This window comes from Amblyomma mixtum, chromosome 3 (genome assembly GCF_055824585.1).
Source record: "Amblyomma mixtum isolate Tamu chromosome 3, ASM5582458v1, whole genome shotgun sequence".
In the NCBI taxonomy this organism is placed as follows: Eukaryota; Metazoa; Arthropoda; class Arachnida; order Ixodida; family Ixodidae; genus Amblyomma; species Amblyomma mixtum.
Window position 1 is genome coordinate 42,480,684 of NC_143014.1, and position 11,236 is coordinate 42,491,919.

An 11,236-nucleotide genomic window follows, 5' to 3' on the forward strand; every position below is an offset into this window, starting at 1 on the left:
TTTTTCTGACTCATAAGGTGGAGTGTGGCATTTCATCATTTCCACTTTGGACACATTACACCACTTCGACATTTTCTTTACGACATGCTACGACACTTCGACGTTTCTAGTTACGACATAGTGCACTTCGTTTCGGTTACGACATACTGCACTACTTTGGCATTTCAGTTACGAGACACTATACCATTTCGTCGTTTCCTTTTACGTCACAATTTTAATGAGAAAATTGGTTTTTGAGGAAAGGAAAGGGCAAAGTAGCTCTCACATCTAATCTCAGTGGACACCTCAACCTCGCCTTAAAGGAAAATGTAAAGTCCCAGGAAGCATGCAGTTGAAGGTGCATATGTCATCGGTCCAAACCCCGGTCGCAAGCTATCCTCTAACTTGACTAAAACCTGTAAGCTATATGCAAAGAGAAATGCTATGACACAACACGGAACGCTGAACGATGAACAGTTGCTCAAAATTTTGGTGAATGTATTTGGGAATACTGCCGCCACATTGAGGTCAACCAGTGATGACATCGCTGGGATTTCGTCTACACTCCCTTGATTAAGAGGGTAAGGACGGGGGTATGTGTTCTTAAACACCGGCGTCGTTGCTTGGACGGATACAGTTTTGCGACGCGCGTCTCTCATCTTTCCTCTCACGTTTCGGTCAACTCTACCCATCGCAGTGGCTCAGTGGTTAAGGCGCTCGTCTACCGAGCCAGAGTACCGGGTTCGAACTCGACCGCGGCGACCGCGTTTCGATGGAGGCGGAACGCAAAAGGCGCCAGAGTGCTGCGCGATGTCAGCGCACGTTAAAAATCTCCAGTCTGTCGAAATTAATCCGGAGACCTCCACTACGGCACCTCTTTCTCTCTTCTTTCACTTCTACCTTCCTCCCTTCCCTTACGGCGCGGTTCGGGTGTCCACCGAGATATGCGGCACAAATACTGCGCCATTTCCTTTCCTCAATAACCAATTTACCAATTTATTTATCTTTGAACTCTCCTTTTTCTCCACGTGGCAGCGATTGTGGCTCAGCTCGAGCCAGCGGGCAGGCCCGTGGAATTTTCTTTCCATTCGAGCTTTCGCACGTGCTGCACACGCGTACTACGCTACACACGCACCCGTCTGGAAGCCTTCACCTCGAGCTCGTAGCTTCAACTCTGTTGCGAGAAATAGTGAAATGGAGCATTCTTTTTCATGTATTTGCTATTCTTTCTCTAAAACTGCGATTCTAAATTTTGCTCGAGGCCGAGTTCATGTCCCTGCTTTTGGCATACTGGACTCGCCCGATGCACCCCCGCCCCGCCAAGTGGAGCTGATATGGGTGCCTGCGCACTCCGGGAATCCCGGAAACGAGGCCGCCAACCTTTTAGCCCGAGGTTCTTTAAACCGGGCTCAGGTGGCCTCGGATCGGGGATTCACGAAGGATCGCATGCACTCATTCAGTGAGCTGACCCAGGCATACAGAGCCTCTCGCCAGCTCTACCCCCCGCCCCACCCCTCCCTAGATAACAGACACGCAACACTCTGGCGCAGATTACAAACACATACTCTCCCCTCGCCCCTTACCCTAACCCACTATCATCCCTCCTTCCCCACTCCTGCTTGCGCCCTATGCCCAGAACCCTTCGCTTCTTCTCTCCACATCCTTTCCCTCTGCCCGGCGGACCCTCCCCCGCGGGACCTAGAGAACCTCAAGACCTGGGAGGACTGGGAGACCCTGCTGCACTCGGAGGACCCGGCCGTGCAGACCATCGCCACCGGCCGTGCTGCCAGTGTTATGGACCTCAGGAACATAAACACTTGAGTGCAGTGGGGTCGTGCGGGGACCCTGGGGCGTGCCCCGAATTCCTTTGTAAATAAAGTTTTCTCTCTCTCTCTCTTCTTTCTCTCTCTTCCCTTTCCACCTACTTCTTTGCTTCCCTATAGGTTGTAGTGTTACCATGCACCCCGTGGTAGCTGAGTGCTAACGGCGTTCGGCTTCGAAAGACACCCGTGTGATGTACTATGTCACTAAACATTCCTCCTAATTTCTCTTCCTCTTTCATCCCTTACGCCCGAAGATAGCTACTGCGCCCTTCCTTCCTCACAAGGAAAGCTCCTGTTTCGCCGAAGCGAGGAAAGCTTGGTCCCTTCTGTTTTTCTTCCAACTCGCCCGCAGCGGCGGCGCTTCGGTGGAGGCGAAACGCAAGAGAGAGAGAGAGAGAAACAACTTTATTGCCATAGAATGTCGGGATTTAGGGCAGATGGTCCTGGTGTGGCCCCCAGGTGGGAGCGACTTCCTGAACCCATGAAATGAGTGCCAGTTGGATGGTCTTGTCCGGTCTTCTGAGGAGTTGGTTCCGTTTAGAGCACTGCACAGGCCTGAATCTGAGGCCCAGGCCCGGCCCGGGCCCGAGACCTGAAGCCCGAGCCCGGTCCAGGCCCGCGGCTTCAAGCCCGGGCCCGGCCCAGGCCCGCTAAATTATCCTTTAGCGAGCCCGGCCCGGCCCGTGAATCCCGGAGTGAAGCCCAGCCCAGGCCCGGCCCGTTTCACAGTAACGCTTGAGGTATACTGCTCACTCTGAGCAAGTAGACTGCTACTAGACCGATAGGAAACTGGCCGACAAAGGTTCTGAAACCACAGTTTGGCTTGCAGAAAGTTGGTTCTTTTTAACCCAGAAGGAAGTGATTAAGAGGAGTGCTCGCCAGGCCCTCTTTTGGACAGTTATCTCGTGTAGGTGCGCAAAGATAAACTGGGAAGTTCCGAAAGCCAAATAAAAAGGGCTGCATACGCGCGTAATAGACTACTTTGCATTCCCCCATGATTTCAATCAGTTATATTTTGCCGCCTGGAAGAATAAACATTAAAGCTGCCCAGCAAGCAGTGGGATGACATTTTTTTAGTGAACGCGATCTCACAGATTGAACTCATAGCCGAACTGGTCTCCTTTCAGCAGAAAAGAAAAGGTAAAGGCTTGAGTATTTCACGGTGTGTGTTTTGAAGACTACAGCGTCCTAAACTAATATGTCCTTCCAGAATGCATTTCTACTAGTGTATAGGTATGTTTGGGATGACAAACGATCAATGGTCAATTATGACCGGTGGAGGAGAAGATAACGTGCGAACCACGTGATACCTTACAGGGCAAAACACTTGTCATGTCAACCAGGCTGAAGAAGCGAGGAGGGATAGATGTGGTTATGAACTGAGATTTACAAACTCTCCCGAGCTTTTGTGGCTATTTCATTTACGAGGCGTTCCGGTATGCTGATCAAAAAGAAAACCAAACACGCATTTGTTTGTGAATTTTGTTTCATGAGAAAAATATAGCTGTAAAATAAAAGCTATGTTTCTGGGGCTTAAGGGCCCAAGGGGAGTCAGGCTGTGAGAGACACCGAAGCTCCGGATAATTTCGACCACCTGAGTTTCTTCAACGAGCAATGATACTACAAAGTACATGGCTGTCATGCTTGCCGCCGAAAAAGGAATGCGGCCGCCGAGGCTAGGAGCATACCCTGGTTCACCGGCTCAGTAATCAAGCGCCTTGACCACTCAGCCCCCGCGGCGTGCAAATAAGGAAATAAATAAGTCAATGAATAAAGCTTAGTTTTTTTCTCAGCGCATACTATAACCCATAGCTCATCCGTGTCGCTGCTCCAATGCCGGAGTTGTGTACTTCACTCTGCAATATTGAATGAATAGTCGGATACCAGCCGTTTCTATATGGACCCAAGCCCAGCTGGGGTCCGCAGCTTCAAGCCCGAGCCCGGCCCGGGCCCGCAACTTCAGGCCCGGGCCCGGCCCAGGCCCGGCATAACAGTTCATTTCCCGGCCCGGCGCGGCCCGCGGGCCGGGCCTGGCCCGGGCTTTCGGGCCGGCCCGAGCCCGTGCAGTGCACTAGTTCCGTTCCTCCTCGGAGGGAGATCGTGGGGCGGGTTTCTCTCGCAACCCCAGAGGACGTGCGCCTGGGTGGCGATTTCTCCCAGGTCACAATTTTGGCACACGGGGTCCTATTCTCCGTCTGTAATGAGTGAAAGTCTAGAGTGGCTAAGGATCGAGTGTGTCTGCAACCTGCTGAGCAAGGTGGCTTGCGCTCGATTCAAGTCGGGGTGTGGAGGCGGGAATTGGCGTCTCGTCTATGTGCGGAGGTTGACGAGTTCGGCAAAGGTCTGGGGAACCTCGGCAAGAGCGTCTGGGTCCGTGGGGCCGGCCGCCCAGATGTTTAGTCCTCGGGCGAGTCGGTCGACCCCTTCGTTTCCAGAGTTTCCCGCGTGGGCGGGTACCCAGACCAGGTTGATCGTATGGTCGGGAGTGCAGCCGCGAAGGATGCTTGCAGCGGGGTGGCAGATGAAACCTGCCGAGTAATTCTGTATCGCTCTTTTGGAGTCGGTTAGGACTATGCACGTACGTGAGTCAGCGATAGCTAGCGCCATGGCGGTTTCTTCCGCCTCTGTGGGAGAGTGGGCTCGTACGGTAGCGGTTGTGACGAGAGTGGGTTGTGGCATGGTTGCACAAGCCACGTATGCGTTTCCATTTGCCGTGCAGCGTTCACGTATATCGCGTGCTCGTCGGCAAGGTATGTTGCATATAGTGATTGGGCTTTCAGCTGGCGGCGCGTATCATGGCGGCCAGGTAGCATGTTTTTGGGGATTGATTTTATGACAAGGCGGCTGTGAACCCCTATCAGAATGAGGCCGTGAGGTGGACGTCGCCTATGGGGTTGATGCAAAATGTGCCCCTGTGCTGTGCGATCTCAGTGCGCATTATATATCTCCAGGTAGTCAAAATTATGCTGGAGCCGTTTACTACGGCATCTATTTTTCTCTTTCTTAATTCAGTTATACCTTCCCTCACAGCGCGGTTAAGGTGTCCACTGATAAGTGGGGCAGTTACTGCTCCATTTCCTTTCCTCAAAAACCACAAATAAAAAAAATATTTTTATACCTCCTCCGTTCCCTCAACGACCGGTTCAGGTGTCTAACGAGAGGTGAGACAATTACTGCGCCTTACTTTCCTCACAGCCAATTTGGTCAAGTTCCAAAAGCTATTGCTTCAAAAACAAACAGTACAATGGTGGTGCGTGGTGAATGCTGTGAGACATGTAGCGGGTGTAAATAAAGTTTTTTTTTTTCTCTCTCTCTCTCTGGACCGGGATGCGCGTGAGGATGCAGCACGTGCGAAAGCCGTGGTCTCGCGCTCTGAATGGCGATCGGGCATGCATAAAAAAAAATAAGTAAAGAAACGGTGCAGCTGAAGTAAGTAGTTATTCAAAAAGTCGTAGCCCGTATTTGTTTTGTTTGCTTTTCAGCTGCTCTGGCCAACAGATAAATTAGCAAACAAAGGTGTAGTTGAACTGCAATTATGTTACGCCTGTCCGCTAAGATACGCCATTTAAGCAGAATGAGTAATTCACCATAAGTTACGTTCACAATGGAGCGCACCAGTGTGCGTTCTCTGGCCTGGCATGAAAGAACGGCTGCGGCAGCAAGATGGATTGCGATTACAGTACGCCGTAGACGCGCCCAGTGATTCATTAAACTGTTATATGCATCGAACACATGTCTAACCATGAGCACTAGATGAACTTATATTCCGCACTGTATAGGATTAGTAAGATAAAACAGGCCTTTAAAATGTCCATAACGCTTTTCTAATCTGTGAAACAGTGCTTGCATATTTCGCACGTGCTATGCCATGTCAAGAAACGTGTTGACCTGTCATCATAGTTTCACAACGTGGCTTATGGTTGCATCTTTCTCTACAAGTTCTCTTTTTTGTACTGCATTCTCGCTTTTTCTGTTAGCATGTGTTCACGGTATCGTATTCCCTATATTTTCAGTATTCAGTGCAATCGTCTCATCTCAAATCTACGAGGGAACTGTTTCTGAACTCACAGATTCATATTGGGCTGTGATATATTCTCATGTTCACAAGTTTGGATGTACATATTGTGCATTACCTTGTCTCTTCACCATTCTGGCTAATCGCCTCTCTTCCAATGTCAATGTCAGTTTTTTTTTTTTTTTGCTAATCAGATTCACTGTGTTCAGTTCACTCACTGCTCGCGTCCAGACTTCCGGACGGGAAACCAGCGCCGAAGTTCGCGTCATCTGCTACATTTCTTGGTTGTGTCGGCTTTGCTTGCATTACGCGTTTTGGTTAGCTAGGGTAGGGTATGGTGCGGTACTGCGGCATGGCACGGTACTATATGGTACCGTGAAATTTATGGTGTGGTACGGTAATGTACTCTCGGTATGATATGGTTTGTTATGGTATAGTACGGTACTGTAAGGTAACGTGTATGGTATGGTGCGGTATTGTAGTGTACTGTATGGTATGGTATATGTGGGGTCCATAACGTCCCAAAGCCGCACAGGCATATGAGACGCATTAGTGAAGGGTTCCGGATTAATTTCGGCTACCTGCTTCTTTAGATAACTGAGCACACGGCCGTTTTTGCACTTTTCTCTCCTCCATCAAAATGCAGCCACCGTGGCCTGGACATAATCCCGCGTCTCTGTGGTCCGGAGCCGGCGCCTGCAGCCACTAAGTCCGTCGTTGAATAGCTATAACTTGTGCATTTGACAGAGAAAGGGTCGCGTAGGCGATAACTCGCCCTATTACATTTTTTTTATTTGTCCAATCGAGGCACAAGCTGTTTCCGTCAGCAGGAATTACCTCTTCTTCATCAAAGATGGCGAGAACTGATGGCGCTTGCAAACGCTGTTAAAGTTCTTTTAAAACTTCGATATGCGGCGCTTCCCGTAGGAACGGAACGCTTGCTTTTGTCAGGTGCGTCAGGGGTTAAGCAATGCGCGAGAAGTCCTTTACAAACAGGCGGTAATATATCAGCACGGTCCCAAAAATCTTTGGCCGGCTTTCTTGTAGCAGGCTGAGGGAAACAGCTGTATTCCCATGGGTCGGATCGCACTCCATCCTTGCTGACAACGTGGCCGAGAAAGAAGAGAGAAGAAGCGAAGCGGCATTTGTAACCATATGGTCCACATCTTTCGAGACCTTTTGTTCCTCCGCGATCGATGTCCGCTTTGAAGCTCACGGTTTGCTTCCGCCATTCTTATCTCTTTTTGTTCCCTTTATTTATTTTGCTTGGTTACTCCTGTCACGTGGGTCCCGGCTGGTCTAGGAATGCTGCTTCTTGCTCGCAATAAATTTGTTGATATAACTTGTGAGTGTACCTGATGGTACTAGTCGTTGATCCATGACAGCTAGGAATACAGTTATACAGTGCAGCTTTAAGACAAGAGCGAAACAAAACTGCGCGAAGACGACGGGACAAAAGAAAGGCACGAATACACACACACAAAGCGCAGACTTCCAACTGACTTTATTTTGTAAAAGCAGGGTGCTTATAAAGGCAATCACAGCAAACTAGGAGACAAGCAGAAGCAACGTGCGAACGGAAATGACAGAGTAAACAAGACCACATGTGAATTACGACGCATGAAAAGTTCGGCTGTGTCCATCTAAGAAATTGATTTCCTGACATGAAAGAGATAAAGTCGCACGTTGCTTCTGCTTGTCTCCTAGTTTGCTGTGATTGCCTTTATAAGCACCCTGCTTTTACAAAATAAAGTCAGTTGGAAGTCTGCGCTTTGTGTGTGTGTATTCGTGCCTTTCTTTTGTCCCGTCGTCTTCGCGCAGTTTTGTTTCGCTCTAACCATGAACCGACTAGCCCAACATCATGTCTTACTTTAAGACAAGGACGTTGATGTTCAGTCTTTTCTTCGTCCTTGCGGGAAAGTTGTGCAGTGTTGTATTTCTAGTTGTTGATGTAGTGTCAGCTCCTCTTCTGTCGGCTCTCTCGTGTTTGTCCCCGTCTATTCGCTCTGCCATTGACCGCTATTCTTGTCTGAATGTTTGCTCGTGTGTGCGAGAACGGCAAATTACACGAGAAGCAACGCACCCTGAACTCAAAGCCAGCGACAATCCGCTAGCGCCAGCTCGCTTTTCGGCGCCATCGTCCGGTGGCGGGGGGCCTGCAGCAAGATCCTCTGAGCGCGTACAGTGCCGTGGGGGAGGGGGGTGCACAAAGCGGCGGCGCGCCGTGACACGTGTCCCCGCAGCACCCTACACGGCCGGGGGGTCGAGTGGGACTTGAACCCGGGTGCTCGCGCAATTACAGCGCAGGAGCCGGGGTTGCCCGCCATGAATCAGGTGGCTCACGCGGCTGGCATGCGCGCGGGAGCCGCATTCCGGCGCGGCCCGTTATTGCAGCCCAGTGCAGGACAGGGACCGCGGACAAAGCGCAGCCCGTCGACATGCGCTAATCCAATAACCGGGGATCATCTGCCGCCGCTGACATCGCCGGGGCCCCTCCCCGCCCCCAACTACCGTTCTGCTCTCTTTTTTTTTTTCTTTTTCTTGCCGTCGTTGATCGTACGGGCTTTCGTGGGGAGCGCGCGACGTGTTTTCGGGTCCCCGCGAGCGGCTCCCTTCCGCCGACAGCACTCGAGTCCGCCTCGTCACGCTCGCCAAGGAGCGGTCGATTATGCGCACGTGCGCTGGTTGTCCGCGCTCGCGTATGCCGACTTTGTGCAAACGGCTAGCCGATCATTCTATGTATAGAGGAAGCGGGATACCGGCCTTTTGTAAACACGAGTTGGTTACGAGGACATGGCCGCTGAAAAATTCAAATTCTACATTGACGGTCCACAGCAGCCATGGCGCTTTCATCAAAAAGGATCGCTATAGTGGAGCAAACCCTGTCCCAGCATCGTAGGCAGTGTTTTTTACACTACTTCGCGAACCGGTCCCGAGCACTGAAGCACACTAAGCAGGAACGTTGGAACCGTGCGAACGTAGAAGTCAAAATGGCATGCACACTGAGTTGTAGACTATACCTTGCACATTGCGTTACTGAAAACATTACGGAGTGCGTTCATTTTCTTCACGCGAAAGTATCACAAAAGAATTCCTATAGGCTTGCTGCCAATAATTTCACTAAAGGCCATAGCAAAAGCCTCGGGCCATTTGCACCGAGTCGCAAAGGCCTCAGCAGCATTTGTCCCGCGTACCTAAAGCCCCGTACCAAAAACCCCGTGACAAAACATCCATGCTATTCCCATTCTCAGTGTGTTCTTTTGATAACCATCCAGTCCTTCAGCTATGATTTTTCCCTAACCTGCTAAAGCCTAACAGCTGAGCGAGACGTGCAGCCACTTGCCACTACTATATTGTATTCTCTAAACCGAAGAACCTCGCAGATGCGTCCAGTGTGCCACTGCCGTCTCTATCCTTTCAGTGCCGGTCACATTACTGGCTTTACAGCGGGGCCACTTTGGGTGGGTTGCCACGGCGTGCAAAACATCCGCCGAAAAAGCGTACTATACGCCCGTTTTCCGTATATTATGAAAAGTGCCACCACGGCAGGTGAAGGTACAACCAGGTTAAAATTTTACCCATCCCAACTCTATGCGGTTGGCATTAGCAACTTGGAATTGACTGCCGCTTCAAATGCTCAGATTCGTGATTTGTGTCCTTAACCTATATTTCAAGCATGTGTGGACCACGCGAAGTGCAAATATTCAAGAATAACCACTGCAGGACCGCGGGGCCCACACAGCTAATCATATAAGACTTAGCACAGACGACCTACTTGAAGCTATTTAATACATCTCATAGAATGCCCATACACACACAAAACAGTTATATGTTTGCTTCCATTTGCAGGAAGAAAATCATATAAGTGGCAGGCACACTCAATTATCTTTGCTCGTGCGGATGAACCACGAGCGGCAGACGGTTAGAAGGAAAGCCAGAGAGAGTCCAAGTCCTGCGAAAAAAAAAAAAACAACAATCTAAAGACCCGGAGGTGAATTTACGTTCACATCGGGGCTTAAGCCGAGCCAGGCAAGTTCATGATAGCTGCGGTCGACAATCAGAAAACGCAGGTTATCAGGGCTTCGATCTACGTCAATGAACCTGTTGAAGCGGAATCACTGGCCATAGCCGTCACCATGAGGACTCAAGACCAACGGGAAAAGTCATCGCTCATAGTGACGGACTCTATCAAGCCTGCAGGGGCTATCTTGCTGGAAAACCTCACGGAAGTACGAACACAGTAGCAAGTGGACTCTCTTATAATGACATAGACACCTGGACACGAAGGCCTAGGAACGGAAACGAGACCTTAGGCTCACCGTCACACAAACTCCTCCTCGGACGCTATAGAGTGGAGGAGAATAAAACTAGCACATTTCCTGAGTAGGGTACAGTAGGGTAGAGAGCTGGGCCAGTTGGTACATAGCTTTAAAGAAAAGACGAGCGGCAGGACGCAGACACCGATAGGGACACAGGGACATTTCCTAATATTCACATTTTAACAAGAGTTTTCTCACATAATACTCAGCTAACCGTCCTTGCTGCAGAGCAAGCCATGTTCTATCGTATCTCTTGAGAATGCAAGGACAAAACCGACCAAAGTTTAGCAGTGCCACACCCGACACACTAGCTGTGGGATGCGGCCCAGACCAGCGACAACGTGGACCAGCAAGCCTGGATCATACAGCTAGTCCACAAGTCAGCTGCCGCCAGCGGATCCCTGGACTATATAGGGCACCGAGCCAGCTACCGCAAAATCCTTCTTTTGGCTTAATGAAAGTTTCCTCTCTCTCTAGAAAGACTGCGCTGCAAATCGGGTGTTGCCTGCTGTGGATTTCAAATGGTGGCCAGGAGCGGGAACGGGCTAAAAGTGCGATAAAAATACAACATGATCTAGGACTCGGCAAACTTGTTGCAGAACGCCCCCTACTTGAATGAATTCATGGAGAAAATACATTTTTTCGGAATATAGCCATACGAGATATCGGTGAGTTGCTTGCTGTAAATAATCAGTTACAATATATATTAAGTTTAATATAGTATTATGGACGAGCCATCGTGGATGAGAAGACCCTACGTTGCAGCGGCATATTGTGTGGCGGGGCGGTTGGCATGGGGCGATCGTGTCGGGGGCTTCTGAATTCGAGGCTTTTGGGGAGGGGGGAAGAAGCAGCGGCGCATTTCACACGCGGGGCTTCTGACATTCGGGTGCTTTCGGGCACCATGCACCCCTTTGGACGCAGTGACATTGGCGAACGAGATGTCAGGATCGAATCCCAGCTGCGGAAGCCGCGTTTAGTTGGAGCCGGAATGCGAAATACGCCGTGTACTGTGCAATGTGAGCGCACGTTAAAGAACCCCAGACGGTCGAAATTAATACGGAGCCATCCGCGTATACTTCTCCTCTCATCACTTGCTC